The sequence below is a fragment of the Haemorhous mexicanus genome, chromosome 8 (assembly GCF_027477595.1).
Source record: "Haemorhous mexicanus isolate bHaeMex1 chromosome 8, bHaeMex1.pri, whole genome shotgun sequence".
Classification (NCBI taxonomy): Eukaryota; Metazoa; Chordata; class Aves; order Passeriformes; family Fringillidae; genus Haemorhous; species Haemorhous mexicanus.
Genome location: NC_082348.1, coordinates 31,227,503 through 31,242,298, shown reverse-complemented (window position 1 = coordinate 31,242,298; position 14,796 = coordinate 31,227,503). Strand labels below are relative to the sequence as shown.

Genomic DNA, 14,796 nt, shown 5'->3' with positions numbered 1-14,796 from the left:
TTCTCTATTGCTTCTTCCTTTTCTCAAAACCTTAGAATGAAGTGCCCCTTCGTTTCTCTTGGCTTTTTGATGGGAGGTTTATAACAAGCATTAGTCTGTGACTAGAAGTTCTTCATAGAATACTGCTTTTCTATTTTAGAAATATTTTGTAGGTGTGACTATAATAGTTTTAATGTCACATACTCCCAGAAAAAGCTTCAGGGATACAGAGTCTGACAGCCTTTGGGATGAAAACTCTAGTGGCTATGACATAAAGGACCTTCTTTATGTATCTTGTTATTACACAGTGATAACCAGCTCAGGTTTGCAACAAGCAACAGTAAATCAGTCACCACCACCTGCGCTCCAGCATTGTCAGCAGCTTGTTTTTCTCATCCATTTACAACTGGTTTCCTCAGGCCCTGAATGGGGGGGCCTTAACTCAATAGTTAAGACATCTGGTTAAAATTGTATAGCCTATGGCACCTACCAAATAAAAGTATTGTAATAGTTCTTTCTGCTCTTAAAGTTTTACAAAATGGGAAAAAAAGAGTAACAGTATAACAAGCAGAAAAACTATCAAATATCTGGCAAGAGTTTTTAAATAAAGGGGAACATAAGAGGAACACAAGAAATAGTGTGGTTTTGAGTGAATAACTCTTCACATCTTTGAAACATGATTACATTCCCAGTTAATAAAGCTAGAAAAGACATCTACTCATGTTTTCCCTCTTTCCTAACTGTCTCCATATCATATCTTCTGATTTGTATTGCCAAATCAAAGTGAAAATTCGGGCAATATGATGCTACACAGCTGCCTTAAAGAGATGAGCATCTGCTCTGATGAGCTGACCAACAGTAGCCTTGTTATGCGCTTAGTTAAGTCTATAGATAAGGCAAATAATTTGCAGGCTACTCAGGTCCTTCTGGCCTTTGCCATCTGTGATGCCCAAAATGATCATACTGCTAATGATGTCCTTCTCTTTGCTGAAATAGAGGCTTCCTGTTGTTGTTGGTATAGTCTAAGGTCATTAGGATGAATGTTGTGATATCTGTTTACATTGTGGCATTTACAGTTCTTTTGTCAAGGTGAGGAAAATTTTAGATGGGGATGTACGTTGTACTACCATAACAACATTAAAGGACCTAGAAGTTATATAGAAAACGGGGAATAGCTTCTCTGGTATTGTTTCTTCATAAGAAGGACTGAACAAGAGTTGTTTTGCTTTCTTGTTTCACGTCCTTGCAGAGTAATATCATGTAGCTTTTGGCCTATGAGATGAGACAGGACCCAGAAGAGTGCGGAAACTTCTCAGGTTCTGTAATTGGAGCAATTCTTTACTCTCTGTCTTGTCTAGTAACTATTTTCTGGCAAATCAGTCCAAGTGGTCATAGGCACACAGTTTGTGGTGGTTGGGAGTAGGGCTGGGCCCAGCCTCATCCCCAGTGGGCACAGCTGTGAGCAGCAGGTGAGCAGCACTGACAGCAGAGACCAACAACCAAAGGGAACAGAGGGCACACAGGTGCCATGCATCAACATGAGGGGATAAAAGGTTGGGCTAAAGAAGAAGAGCAGATGCTTGCAGCTTGATGAAGTGGTAGGATGTTACTCTGTTTGGGTTGAAGCTTTCTGAAATTGTGCTGTGGTACTCTGTGTATTGTGGCTGTCTCAACTGCAGCATGTGCTGTGGCAAGAGATTGGTGTTTTTCCTTTGACATTGGCATAGTTACAAGTCTAAAAGGCTTCTGATTGTATTGCTTTAGTTCATCCTCTATGATCTTCACCCAGTCATCACCATCTGTTTACAAGACTTATGTTTGCAGTCTCAGAAGAATAACAAAACCAGATCATTCATGTAGGAGCCAGGGTGCAAGCCTGAAATGGAGAGGCACATTTCATAGGGGCACACAGTGATAGAACACAGGGCTCCCAGCTGAGAGGGGCAGATGTTGATTAGATACTAGGAGGAAATTCTGAGGCTTCTGAGGCACTGGAATAGATTGCCCAGAGAAGCTGTGGGCACTGCAGCCCTGGAAGTGTTCAAGGCTGGTCTGGATGGGGTTTTGAGCACCCTGGCATAGTGAAAGGTCTCTGCTAATGGCAGGTGACAGTAACTGGATGATCTTTAGGGTCCTATCCAACCCAAACTGTTCTATGTGTTTCTGAGAGAGATTTTTTTTTCTCTGAGTATCCTCTTTTCATTTCTTGTGTGCCCAGTCCTTTGCTCAACTTCTCTATAGCAAGTATGATAGTCTTGGTAATGACCTGAATTCGTCCTCTTGGATTGTGGGAGATCTAGACTACTGAGCAAGGCAGGATTTGGTTCTTTTTGCTCTCAGTCTTTTGCTTTATGGACAACACCAATTAAAAACTAAGAGGAATAGGTATTAATGAGAGAGTTCAAATATTTTTCCTCTAATTTTCTTCTCAAATAATGTCCTCATTCCACCCCGAGGTTACCGCTGTTGATGGGGAAACAGACCCTGATCATAGAAGAAAGATGTCACATTTTCTTATTTTTTCTTCAAATACTATGCAGCAAATTTAAATTGAAAATAGGTTTGCTCTATGTTCCTTTTATTTAGGCATTTCAGTACAGATTATGTAAAAAATATATCACAGAAGAGCTAGAAAGCTCCCTATGTCCTGAGTATTTTTCTCTTGTGTTATAAAATGTCTCACTTTCTTTAAGAAAAAAATTTTACATGCAGAAGGGATTTTGAAAAATGTCCTTTCCTGACTAATATATTCTATACATGTAATTTTATTGCATTTAAAATGGTATAACTTGATTTTAGAAAAAATATACCCTGACTTCATCAAGCATATTTTACTTCAGAATATGTAGAGAAACCCCATTCCTGCATAATAACTTATTTTTAGCTTCCTCTGGTGTAAAATCTGCTATGGCACCAGAAAAAAATTTTTAAGTGTCCCTAATTTTTCTTACTTTCTGCATCACCTTTGAAAAATTCATAGCATTTATTTCAATAGCCTGAATGTTTTCTCTTTGTCTGGAGTGTGCTCTGCTTTGCAGATGACAGCTGAGCTTGTCTACTCAAACTAAAACTGGTACACTTACAGAATAAGGCTGAGCACTTGTTTATCATCTGAACCACAGACCAACTTTAGATGTGTGTTGTGGAATGCCAAATAGAGAAGATGCTTCCTGACACTGAGATGAACTGCAATTTTGCCTAAGGAAGCACTGCATGAACTGCCTTGTTCCTTTAAAAACCAGTAACACAAACATGAAAAACAAGCAGTTGAAGCCTAAATTGTTTTATCACGATGTTTGAAACATGTACTAGATGAATTTGTGTTTGTATATTTGAGAACCTCTAAAAAAATAAGGTTCTGGACAGCAGCTGACTTTTACTTTTCTTCAATGATTTCATACAATTCCTAGATTATCTCTCTTCCCATCCTCTCTGTCACTGTTTTTGACAGGGACAAGTGGCTGAGGAGATGCATGCAATGCAGTTGTCAGCTCCAACCAGATGCTGCAGAAAGGTGTAAGGGAATAGCTGTCAGTAACAACAACAGTCAAAAAAAGTTTCTTTCTGATGGTGACCCGTGCATTATCTATGAATGAATGAAATGTGTTTTGCTCAGATTTTCCTTCAACTGCTGTAGACAGGTTTAGTAGGGGTATTTTTTTCTTGTTTGGGTTTTCTTTTCCCCTCCTAAAGTATTTAAGGTTTAGTATATGAAAGCAGTAGCCGAAAACAATTCCTGCATTTGATGTTATTTAGAATTTAAAGTTCATACAATTTCCCCAAGTGTTTTCCATTTCCCTTCTTTCTCAGAATTTATTTTATATTCATGTTTTGGAATTTAGCTCGTTAGCTCCCTAGTAAAGTTTACAAATAACTCTGAAACAATGTGAAAAGTTTGTATTTGTTTCCTTTACTTGAGAGACTAAACTGATGGAAAATTTCAGTCATTTTCTTATGTCTGGAGCAGAAAAACTACTAATTTACCTGGGTTTTGTGTACCTATTTTGGAGTTTGATTGGTTTTGGTTTTTATTTTAATCGTGAATGGAAAAGGCAGCCAGATGAATCAAATTTTTGCATATTTCATATTTCTGCATGTAATTATCTAGAGCTTACTGATTTAAAAAGCTGCCTGCTCCCGACTTCTACTTTTCTGTCGTGAAACTTTCCACTCTGGACCATAAATGGCAACTCTGAACTGTTTTCCATCTTGTCTTTAAAACAAGGATACACCTGCTGCAGACAAAACGCCTTTGCTTTGATTTCAGTGACATGTTTTGTTCTGCTCTCTAAATGGCCATTCTCGAGGTTTGTCTAGTGATTAATGCAAAATGAAAGGCATCTTTCACGTGCTGTTAAGAAAAAACAGGGAGGAATAATGGATGAGTTTCCTGCCTTTCCACAGACTCTGCATGCCCTATTATTGGCGGAAGCCCACCAGGAATAAAAGAAATCATGGCAGACCTGAATTCCTTGCCTTTCAACACGAAATGCTTTGTCCCTAACTTGCACATACCATGACTGCCATAAAAATATATGGTGTTACACCGTTCTGGTGTTTCTGAAGCACATATTAATGGGAAGTGCATGCCACAGACGTTCTCCAAAGTGCGGTGCTGCACATCTGTACCCGACAAAATTCATTGCAGCTTCAACCAGCGCGACTGTGTCTACTATCTGTTCCATAGGAGATGCTTGCTTTACGAGTGCAGAGTTACCAAATCGCGTTCCTCACTTTCTCAACTGCCGCCTACTCTTCACGCCTTCTCTCCGCCGCTCGCTGCTGCCGTGCTGCCCGGCCCTGGCGGTGCCGGCGGGAGACAGGGGGAGCCCGGGAGCAGCGGCGGCGGCCCGGCCCGGCCCGGCGGCGGCGAGCCCAGCAGCAGGCGGGGTCCGCGCCCGCCCGCCCGCGCTGACGTCAGGAAACTTTCGGGGCGGCCGTGGCCGGAGCGGGCGCCGGGAGCGGCGCGGACAGGCGGCGGGACGGGCTGCTCCATCCCCGGCAGGTACGCGGCGCTCCGCGCCCGGCGGCACCGCGGGGCCCCGCGCCGGGGCAGCCCCTGCCCCGCTGCGCAGAGGGGCGGCCGGCAGCCCCCGGGGCACGGAGGGGGGCACGGGGGTCTGAGCGCCTGTTGATCGCCGCGGCCGAGCGCTGCCCCGGGCTCCGTCGCCCCGCACTACCGTCGGCGCGGAACTTGGCAGGGGCGGGTGCCGCGGCGCGTTCGCGGGGCGAGCGGAGCGGGACTGGCGCCGGGGCAGCTCCTCGCTCCCGCGGGTCCGGCCTCACCTGCGTGGCGGTGCCGCTGCCGCGGGGTCTGCGCTCCCCGCTCCGGGGCCGCCGGCAGCGGCTGCTCCCAGCCCGGCGCCCGCACGGACCCGGGGGTCTCGGACACAGGGGCAGGGCTTGTTGAATTTCAAGTAGCTGCGGATAATGAGCCTCCTTTCATTCGGGGTTGGGTTTTTTTTTCTCGTTGTAAGTACAGTAAAGCCTTTATGCGAGAGGAGGTTTTGTTTTCCTCGTGAGGCTCCGCCGTGGCAGCCCAGCGGTGCTGGGTGGCAGCCGAGCTCGCCGCTGGGGCTGCTGAGCGCTCAGTTGTTGTACAAGGGAGGATCTTCGGCTCGTAACCAAACCCAAACCACCGAGATAATTTTAACTCCGCGTGTATTGGGAGGGTGGAGTACTGGAGGAGTTTGCTCGATCATCATGCGGATAGAGAGAAGTCTGAGCAAGGATTGCAACTCTGCCTTGGAGTCGGGAGGGAGATTCAGGGAGAAATTCTCAGTTTGAGAGGGTCTAAAAGTTGTATGACAATTAGAGGAACGTGTAAAAGTATGTTGTTCATTTAATTTCACTGTCCTTCTCATTTCTTAGGGGGCACCGAGAGTCAATCAAAGACCGTAAAGGTTAATTGCATTCTTCATACAAAGGAACTGGCTCCCTTCTGAAGAAATAGATTTCTGGGGTCTGTTTTTGAACTTGAGACACTTATTAGATTTCTAAGTTAAATAGCATGCATCTTTCAGTTCCTACAGTTCCATTGCAGTTCCAAGTTCTTAAAACATCATCTTTATGGAAAGAAGTTATCACAAATAAAAAGATGCTACCCTCCCCCCCCCCCCCCGCCCCAAATAAACTGGAAACAAGGCATACATGAAGGTGATTATGAAGGTGCTTTGAATGTGCAGAGATTCGTGTAAAATATAATAGCAATATATTTAGTTTATTCAGTATAAATATAAATAAGCATCTGTATTTGTGTGTTATGTGAATACTTCTCCTTTTAGAAGTTATTTTCCATGATTTTCTTCCCCTGTATGTTAGATGAACATGTAATGTGAGTGGTACCTTTCAGTTGTTGTAGGGATAAGCAGTACTTCAGAGCCCCTTAGGGTCTTAATCAAAATAAGACAAAACAATTTACCAGAAAGGAAAATAATATATTTTTGAAGGTCAAGCTTCTATTCTTATGGTCATTTCAGAATGAAAAGTAAGTATTGCTTCAGTTGTAGACTTACTTGGTTGATTTGTCAATCAGTAGTATTTCTAGTATGTCAGGTACAACTTCAGATATTTGGAGATTATCTACTTGAACTTGGAGAAAGAAATAACAGAAAGGGGAAAAATAATTTCATGATTATTATACATACATATTATACATACACTTTTCTGGGATGCATTTTAAGTGTGTGAATGCGTTAGTAATTATAGATATTATTAAAGGTGTATGTTTACATGAATGGCTTGGATAAAGAGAGTGATTTAGGGATTAAAAGCCTGGTGTTAGGGCACAGTGCTGAAATGTGCGAGGGAGAACTTTGGGTTATACTTTCAGCAGAGCTACAGTGGGAGGAATATCAACAAAAGGGGGCTGGAAATAAGCAGAAGCAAATACATCTCTGGTTGCCTGAGAAGTTAGGATGACGTGATTGGGTGTGTCTTGTGAGTGATGAGTACAGAAATTAAAGTTATTGCAACAGTGAACTGTGATACAATGTTCTGTGAAAGCATTTTAAATCTCATAGGAAATCCCCCGCTACTGGAGGACCAGCAAGGAGGAAGATGTAGTTAACAGAAGTGAAAAACAAGAGGGGATGTTACAAACTACTGGTTTGTACTGCCTCCTTAGTTTTGGGAGGTAACTTTGTAACCTTTTTGAGGGTTTTTCTAGAGTTCAAAGATCGTGCATCTACTGTTCTGCAAAACACTTACCTGATGTGCCATTTCAGAATTTCCTTCGCAAGCTCATTTTAATTTGCTGGTCTATTGCATGTAGGCTAAGTTAAATTTCATGGCTCAGTAGCAGTTTGTAAACATTGTTAGTAGTGTACAATGTTTGTAAACATTGCTGGATGCTCTAAAAGGCATAGTCAGGAGACTTGCATGAAGCACTTGAGACATCTAATACAATAAACTGGAATTTGTATTACAATTATGGAATTAGTTTTTCCTCTTGAGATAATCCTTCAAGAGTGTAATGCTTGAACATGTCATAAGAACATAATTAGAACTACCAGCTGAATTAATTAAAGGGCAGCTTCAGCTTGAACTGGGGAACATATATCTTGAAAGAGAACAGAGGGAGAAACTACCATATTGCTAAATTTTGGTCATACCTAGTATGGCTTTTGTCAGGATTCTAATTCTGTCTTTTTTTTTTTTTTCAAGAGAACAAATAAAACACTGAGACCTGAAAAGTCCACCCGGTTCTGTTCAAAGGAACTGCAGGTCCCTCAGACTTTTCAGGTATTATTAATGGTGGAATGCATGGCAGAAGTTGAGTCTGTGTTCCAGGTACATCAGCTCTTGAGACAGGGCAAAAAGATCATTAGTTCATGACTTCATAGAGTTGTTGCACAAGAATATGCTAATTAGGCAGAAAAAACCATTTTCCCCGTTGCCTTTTTTTGCCTTACTGTAATCTGATTTTTGAAGGGATAAGCTCCTTTAGAGACTCAGGTTGTAATCCAGAAAAGAGCAAACAATACTGGCCCTGTTAGAGCACACAGTGCCTCTGCATAGCTACCTAACAATGTTCTTTTTAGTTCTCTTACCTGCAGAACGTATCTATGCATGCAGACATATATGTGAATACCTTTGGAAGTAATTTCCTTCCTAGTATCTCCCAAATCCCTGAGATCAGAATGTTGGCTTTGTTCATGCAGATAGCTTTGCTACCTCACTGTCCGTGCTCCCCTGAACATTCCTTGTGACTTAAATGCTTCATCAAGTAGTTCTGTGGCTTTGTTGTTGTGGGATGGCCAACTACTGCCACTGAATGTATAGCCTTGATCTGGGTTTACAGTCACAGCCTGTGCTGGTTAGGGCTGGGAGGAGGAAGGAGGTAGGCTTATTTAATGATCTGTATTTTGTGGTCTGTCCCCTGAGGACAGTAGTGTCATCACTGCCCATCCTTTCAGTCTCAGATATGTAGCTGTGGACCTTGCCTGTGCCACTCTGTCTGCCCAGGGGCACTACAAAGACTCTGGGGATTGTCAGTAGTAGCTCTTAAGTCTTAAAAATGTGTTTTATCAAGCATTTTAATGCACTTAAAATGCATTTCTAATCTAGGCTGCAGCTCCACTGCACGTAATGAGCAGACAGTCCTCCCATAAGGACCCCCTTGCCGTATGGTTTTAGAGAACGTTTGTTACACTAAACTGAGCATCAAGAGTCCAAAGTGATGTTACCACAGATTTTATCCAGGATCCCAATAGAGAATTTATCCAGCTGAAAACACATCATGAATTTCCACTTCCATTCCTCCTCTCTTCGGCCAGTTTGAGAAGATGTTTTTATCACCAGGCTAAGAGGGCACTCTGAATTGAAATATGATTGTTCATCAGGCTGAGGTGACTTACATTTCTGATGTGTAATTACATAGCAGCAAAGACAGAGAGAATGTAGAATTTTGTAGCTTGAAGAAAACAAACGTATTTGTAGATCAGACAACACCTGGGTTTCTGAGAGCCATCTAAGTAGTTTTCACTGAAGCAAGAAGCAGAACTCAGGCTGTAACACCTACAGTTTCACACAGACTGCTTGATGATTTGGCAAAAAGCACTAGAAAGCCTCTTTGATTAAGACACTGGATTTTTTTAACTTCTGCAATATTTTTTTCTGTTTTGAAGGGCAGCCGTTAAAAATTGTCATTTTAATTCCAGAGTGTGACATATTCATCTTATTAGTATATAATCACTTGATTACTATTGCATTTATTTAATGTTGCACCCTAAGCTTGAATATTCTGGTTTTATGAGAACTGAGCTGTGTTTTCTCCATTTACTATATCACTTGGAGTTATAAAGATTCAGCAACATCTGTGCAGCCAAATGTTTTTCTGTGTATTCTGTCAGCAATACCTGATCAACACCCCTGCCTTGCAATGGTGTTCACAAGTGTAAATTGGTAAACAATTCTCTTAATAATGCACTGGCTAGAGACTGCAGCTGGCTCTGTTGAAAGAGTTAAAGTGGGGGTTTTTTTGGTCACCAGAAATTTGAACTATAATCTGTGGAAATTCTGGTTATTCCTGTGCTGTACAGATATCCTGAGGAATGCAAGTAAATAACATTTCTATGTTGAAAAATTTGGAAATTATTAGGCAAATCCTTTGCCACTCAAAAGTGTGTGATGGCTGTTTCTAGCTTTCTTTATTGCTTTGTGGAGAAGGCTATGTGGGTACTCCAGTACTTGGAAATAGATATGGATACAGAAGCCTTATATCTTCCATCCTCTCATAATTCCCAAAATAACATGAAAGCTGTAAAACTGCATGTAAATTCCTCCTTACTTTCAGATAGAATGGAATTGTTTTTTCCCGACTGTGGAGTTCTCTGGAATATTTTAAGTTCTTTAATGTGATTTCTTTTTTTCAATTCTTCCTCTGCTCTCTCCATCCCCTTAGTTTTAATGGGGAAAATTCTGACCAAAAGCAGTACCACAGTGTGCAAATCAGGATTCTGACATAGTACCTGTTGTGACATTTAATATTCTCTTCTGTTTCCATTTTTCTTCTATTACATGCGGATGTCCTATCACATTGTGCTTAAACTTTCCAGGTGATCTACTCTAAATCCCTGTAGCCCTTAAAGGCTTTTTCAGAGATCTCAGCAGTCTAGGCAAAATCAAAATTGTTTTCCACTAGTCAAAAAGCTGGGATGAGGTTGCTCCTGCTGTGGAGAAAGATATCTGAAAGGGAGGTGATTGCTCATTCTCCCCCGGGTCTTGAAACTCTCCTTGTGGCAGGGGTCCCAGCAGAGTGCTGGTTTCTTCCCAGCTGCAGACTGGGTCTGCTCAGTTTTGGCAAGTCTCTTCTGTGCTAGTAATTTATGTCTGCTAAAGTATAATTATTGGCTTTCCTGCACACAAAGGTACTCCTGATATTAATTAATATGTTTTCTCTTTTGTCAGATTGGGAGTTTTTTTTTTAGGGTTTGTGTCTGTGTTTGCACATCTTTTACAGAAGGTGTCTCTTGAAACTGCAGCATTTTCTTCTTAATCTATTGTGAAATCTTCTGGAATGTATCACTGAAGTGAGGTAATGAGCCTAGATAAAGGACTGTGTTCCCAGTAAAATAGATTATTTTTCCTGCAGTCACATCTCAAAATGTTGTTTGGAACAGCAATCATCTTTGCATGCCAGTTACATTAGGAGTTGTTTAAGAAAGTTTCTTGTGTCCTCAAACCTATTTTTTTAATGTCTGTCCAGGCCATCCTTCCAAATGCCTTGCTGTGCAGATATGTGCAGTCTATAATGCCTTCTTCCTACACGCTGTGTTGGCAGCTGAGTGCATTCAAAGATCATGAGTCAGGTTCCCTAAAAAACAAAATATTAAAAATAATGAGATTTAAAATACTACAGGCTCCTTGTGAACATTTAGTATTGTTTTCCTTCTTTAAAGCTTTTTCTTTACACAGGTATGTAGACCTGAACTTCATTTTGTATTGAAAACAATTTATTTTTCACACAAACTCCAAATTTTAGGACTTGGGTCTTCAAGAAAAAGTCTCTTGTGAGGCTTGCCCCACTGCTGAATATTGCAGCTGATAGCTTTTCTCACTTTTCTGCTTCCTGATTGATAAAGGGGCAGAACCATCATTTCCAAAGCAGAGGACACTTGGGATCAAAGCTAAAGGTGATTTCATGCTGCAGGGTGTCATATGCCCAAGTCATACCTGCTTTACAGTAACTGTAGTTAAGATTAATGTGTGGAGACTTGTTAAAGCAAAAGTGAGAGGTGAAGTGTATATGGTAAATGATGCTGAATCTTTACTTGGGATAGAAAATAGCAGCAGGGGACTGACGATGGAGCCAGCAGAAAGTTTGAGACATTAACCCCCACTGTGGTGCCTCTTAATCTGTTTCACATGTGTAAGCTCGAAAGTAGAGCCTACTGTGGATTTGTAAACACAAAGGTCTTTAATGTCTGAGATAAGGACAGTCTTCTTCTTGATTCCAGCGGCCTAAAAATTGCATTACTAATTTTGTGAGTTACATGTTGTATTAATATTCAATTTATCATGTTGTGCAAATGGGCTTAGGATGGAAGAAATACTTTTCCAACAAGTTGGGCAGCTGGAGCAGTTACTAATTCCCTAATCTTTCTGTGCCATGTAGTAATTGCACTTAATTGTTTGCTTTTGCTGTGTTTTATGGTGTGAGATGCAGTATGTCAACACTGCTGAACAGGTATGCCAGTGTGAGTAATGCTCATATTCTTGAAAGAGAGACTCTCCAGGTTTCACCTGACTGGATGAAACAGCTCATGTGAAGCTCCCAATGCAGTGCTTCATACATTTTCTTGTAAATCAGAGTTTGTAGCTGGTTTTTCTTGGTGAGGGGTTGGTTTGTCTTTGTGGGGAGGTAAGGTAGGAGAGGGGCCAATGCCTGGGTCTGGGAAAGGGACATGCACAGTAACATTTTCTTACACAGCCATTTGAAACTGTTAGTGTGCTAGTGGTTAAAATTCTTGTTAAATTGCTTGTGGTTCTTCTACTTCAGTGGGGCTCTCCACTGCTAATTCTACTTTTTATTCTTTTAAAAGCATATTAGGTTTCTTTGGAGACCAAAAGAACTCACCTAGAAGTGTTCCAGTTTGTAAAAATGATTCTTCCCTCCCATCCCATTCTGTGAGGGGAGCTCTGTTTCTGGTTTAGTCCCCATGAATTTGAAGTTGTACCTAAGAAACCAGCCAGTCTTGGAGAGGGCACTTGCGAACTTTAGTTCCCAGGCTAAGTTCTCTCAGGGCCTATTGCTTCTGCCCTAAAAGACAGGGGAATCTGCAAGCTGTGATTTAACCTGGCCATACTGACTGGCAATCCCATGTGTTTGTCACAAGCACTCTGCCATTAACAGCAAATGTGATAATCTAAAAGAGCATATGAGCTGTGTATTGTTTTCTCTTTCAAAATTAAGTACATCTCCCAGAGGTCTTGGTTCCAACCCCTGTGTTTTATGGATGAGGATATTGAATGCAGATATTATGCTGTTAGACTGGTTTTGTATTAGTAATTTTCTCTGATATGAAGAGTAATTCCCGAACCCAAATCATTATCTGGCCTTTCAGCCATGCCACACTGACTGATGTGCTTGCATGGGTGATAGTCCTAGCTGTCAGTACAGATATGAGGTGCTTTTTTTCACTGGTTTTGACTGGGGTGGTATGAGATAGCTGGTGGCCTCTGCAAATCTGCCAGTGTGGAAACCTCAGAGCAAGCAGAGCCTACATGGGTGTTGCAGTGATCTGTCAGGAAACTGAAGTGCAGTTGACAGCACTGCTGATTATTTCTCTTAGAAACAAGCAGGTGTTTGCTTGGCTTTGGTACTGATTGGCAAGGCAAAAATGATTTAAGTGCACAAGTGACAGCGCTGCTGCGAGGAAGGAGGATTTGTGTCACGGTAGGCAAGGACAGTGTGCTGTACTTCTGAGGAACTGCTTTAATGCCTGGTGTTCTGTATGGTGTTCATTTCTCCAGTCTTGCACAAAAGTGGAAATGCTGGTTTATTATCCACAGCAGTAGATGTAAAGTTGTCACTCTGCTTAGATTTTCGCTTCTCTTGTTGTGTTTTCTGAGGAGGAGAAGGACAGGGTGTGACTACTTAGCAATAATATGCTGCCATGACACCCAGTTTCATGTAGCTATCTAATTAAAATAGATTATTAAGAAATAAGATTATCCTGCATGGGCATTTAGTATTAGATGGCAAGCCTAGCATGTACATGCTAATACACATACTTAACTTGTTTCTTGTATAACTGATAGCTTTCAGTCTTCTCTGTTTTCAAAATGTACAGTTTGCACCTTACATTCTAAACCCAGCCTCAGACTCATAAAAGACTGACATGCTTTAGTGAAAAGTTTGCAGTCTTCGACTAGTTTTCCCAAGGCTGAATATAATAGGATAAAGGATATCTTAGGAGCAAATGTTATTTTGTTGAACTAGAATGCATTTACAAAATATCTTTATCTGAATTTTATTCTCATATTAGTCTGTTTTGTCTTTTAAATTCTCAAATTTCATAAATAAAACAACAACATAGTCTTTATTTTTAAATCTCCATGATGGAAAAATCACTCTATGTAATCACTATAAAAATAGATGCAACATCATTTGCTTGTGTATTTTATTTGAAGCCAGATAAGAAAATTATGTAGAGCTAATAAAAATGAGAGGTGGCATTGTGTGGGTAAAGTGAATAATTTTCAAGTGCTCATGGATGAGGCTTTTGATGAAGTACATCTTGTGTAGCCTGGTGTCAGCCAAGGTGATCATTTAAAATGGAGTAGAAGGATGCTTCTTCTGGAGGCTCTGTCACAACAGGCTTTTTGGGGAGACTTTGTGTGATTCATATACTTTGTGTGTCCAGATATCTTTGCTGACCACTGATCCACTGATATGTTTCAGGATTTCCTCATCTGTGATACTTTTGGTTTGAGTCTTAAATTCATTTCAAACTCCACTCCTGGAAGAATCTGGGGTACTTCAAACAGAAGTGCAATATAAGAATGAACAGTCACCATCTAAGCTCTTGACATCCAGAATTCAGAGCCAAGTCATGTTTTGATGACTTAAAGATATTATACTTTATTATTTAGCATTTTTTTTACCATTCCTGGAGGATATCCTGAGTTTTTATAACTTAATGGCTTATGAAGAATTCCTAAATAAGACTTTCTCCCCCTTCCCATTTTGGAGTTGTGTTTCCTCTGAAGCATTGTTAGACTTGATTAGGATCTAGGAAATTTTTGAGTAATGAGTCAGAAAAATAAACAAAATCTGAGCAAGCAAAAGGTGGGGAATGGAAAAGATTTCTGGTTTAGATGAGTTTAAGTCCTTTCAGCTCTAAATTAGAGGTATAGTTTCCCTCTCTTGCATGCACACCTTTTCCTTCCTTTTTCCACATCCCTTTCCTCCTCTTGCCCTTGTACTCTCAGAAAACCCCAGGAGAACAGTTGTGTTGTGCCTTGCTGAGATGGCTTCATGGGTTATGGCATATCTGTGGGATATATGTGCTTCTCTAAAAGGCCCTGAAAGGAGAGCTTTCAACTGTAACAAATCTGTCCTGTAAAGGATGGAAAACAGTAAGTTTGCTTATAGTTGTAAACACCAGTAATTCCACAGCAGTCCCTTATGTACCTCTTACTTGGAAAATTATCTTTGTTGTGATTCTGTGTGATTTTCACTTTGGGATTTCAGGTTTTTTGACATTGAAACTGAGCTGTGATTAGAAGGTATGAAGAAACGGACCATAAAATAGATGTTTAGTGAAAGATAAGTAAAAGCATACTTGATAGGATTAGTGGAATATACTTGAG

At 41.0% G+C, this 14,796-nt stretch overlaps 1 protein-coding gene across 4 annotated transcripts in view; it reads left to right on the top strand.

Moving 5' to 3' along the window:
* Nucleotides 1-4,856: 4,856 nt before the first annotated feature.
* The window catches only part of GULP1 (GULP PTB domain containing engulfment adaptor 1), a 145,668-nt gene continuing 135,728 nt past the window's right edge, over nt 4,857-14,796 (top strand). For 2 of the 4 annotated variants that reach the window (XM_059853461.1, XM_059853462.1), the window contains exon 1: nt 4,857-4,984. The gene's annotated coding sequence lies outside the window, so the exon portion shown is untranslated. The remainder of the gene's footprint in view (nt 4,985-14,796) is intronic. The other 2 variants (XM_059853464.1, XM_059853463.1) reach the window with 2 other exon arrangements.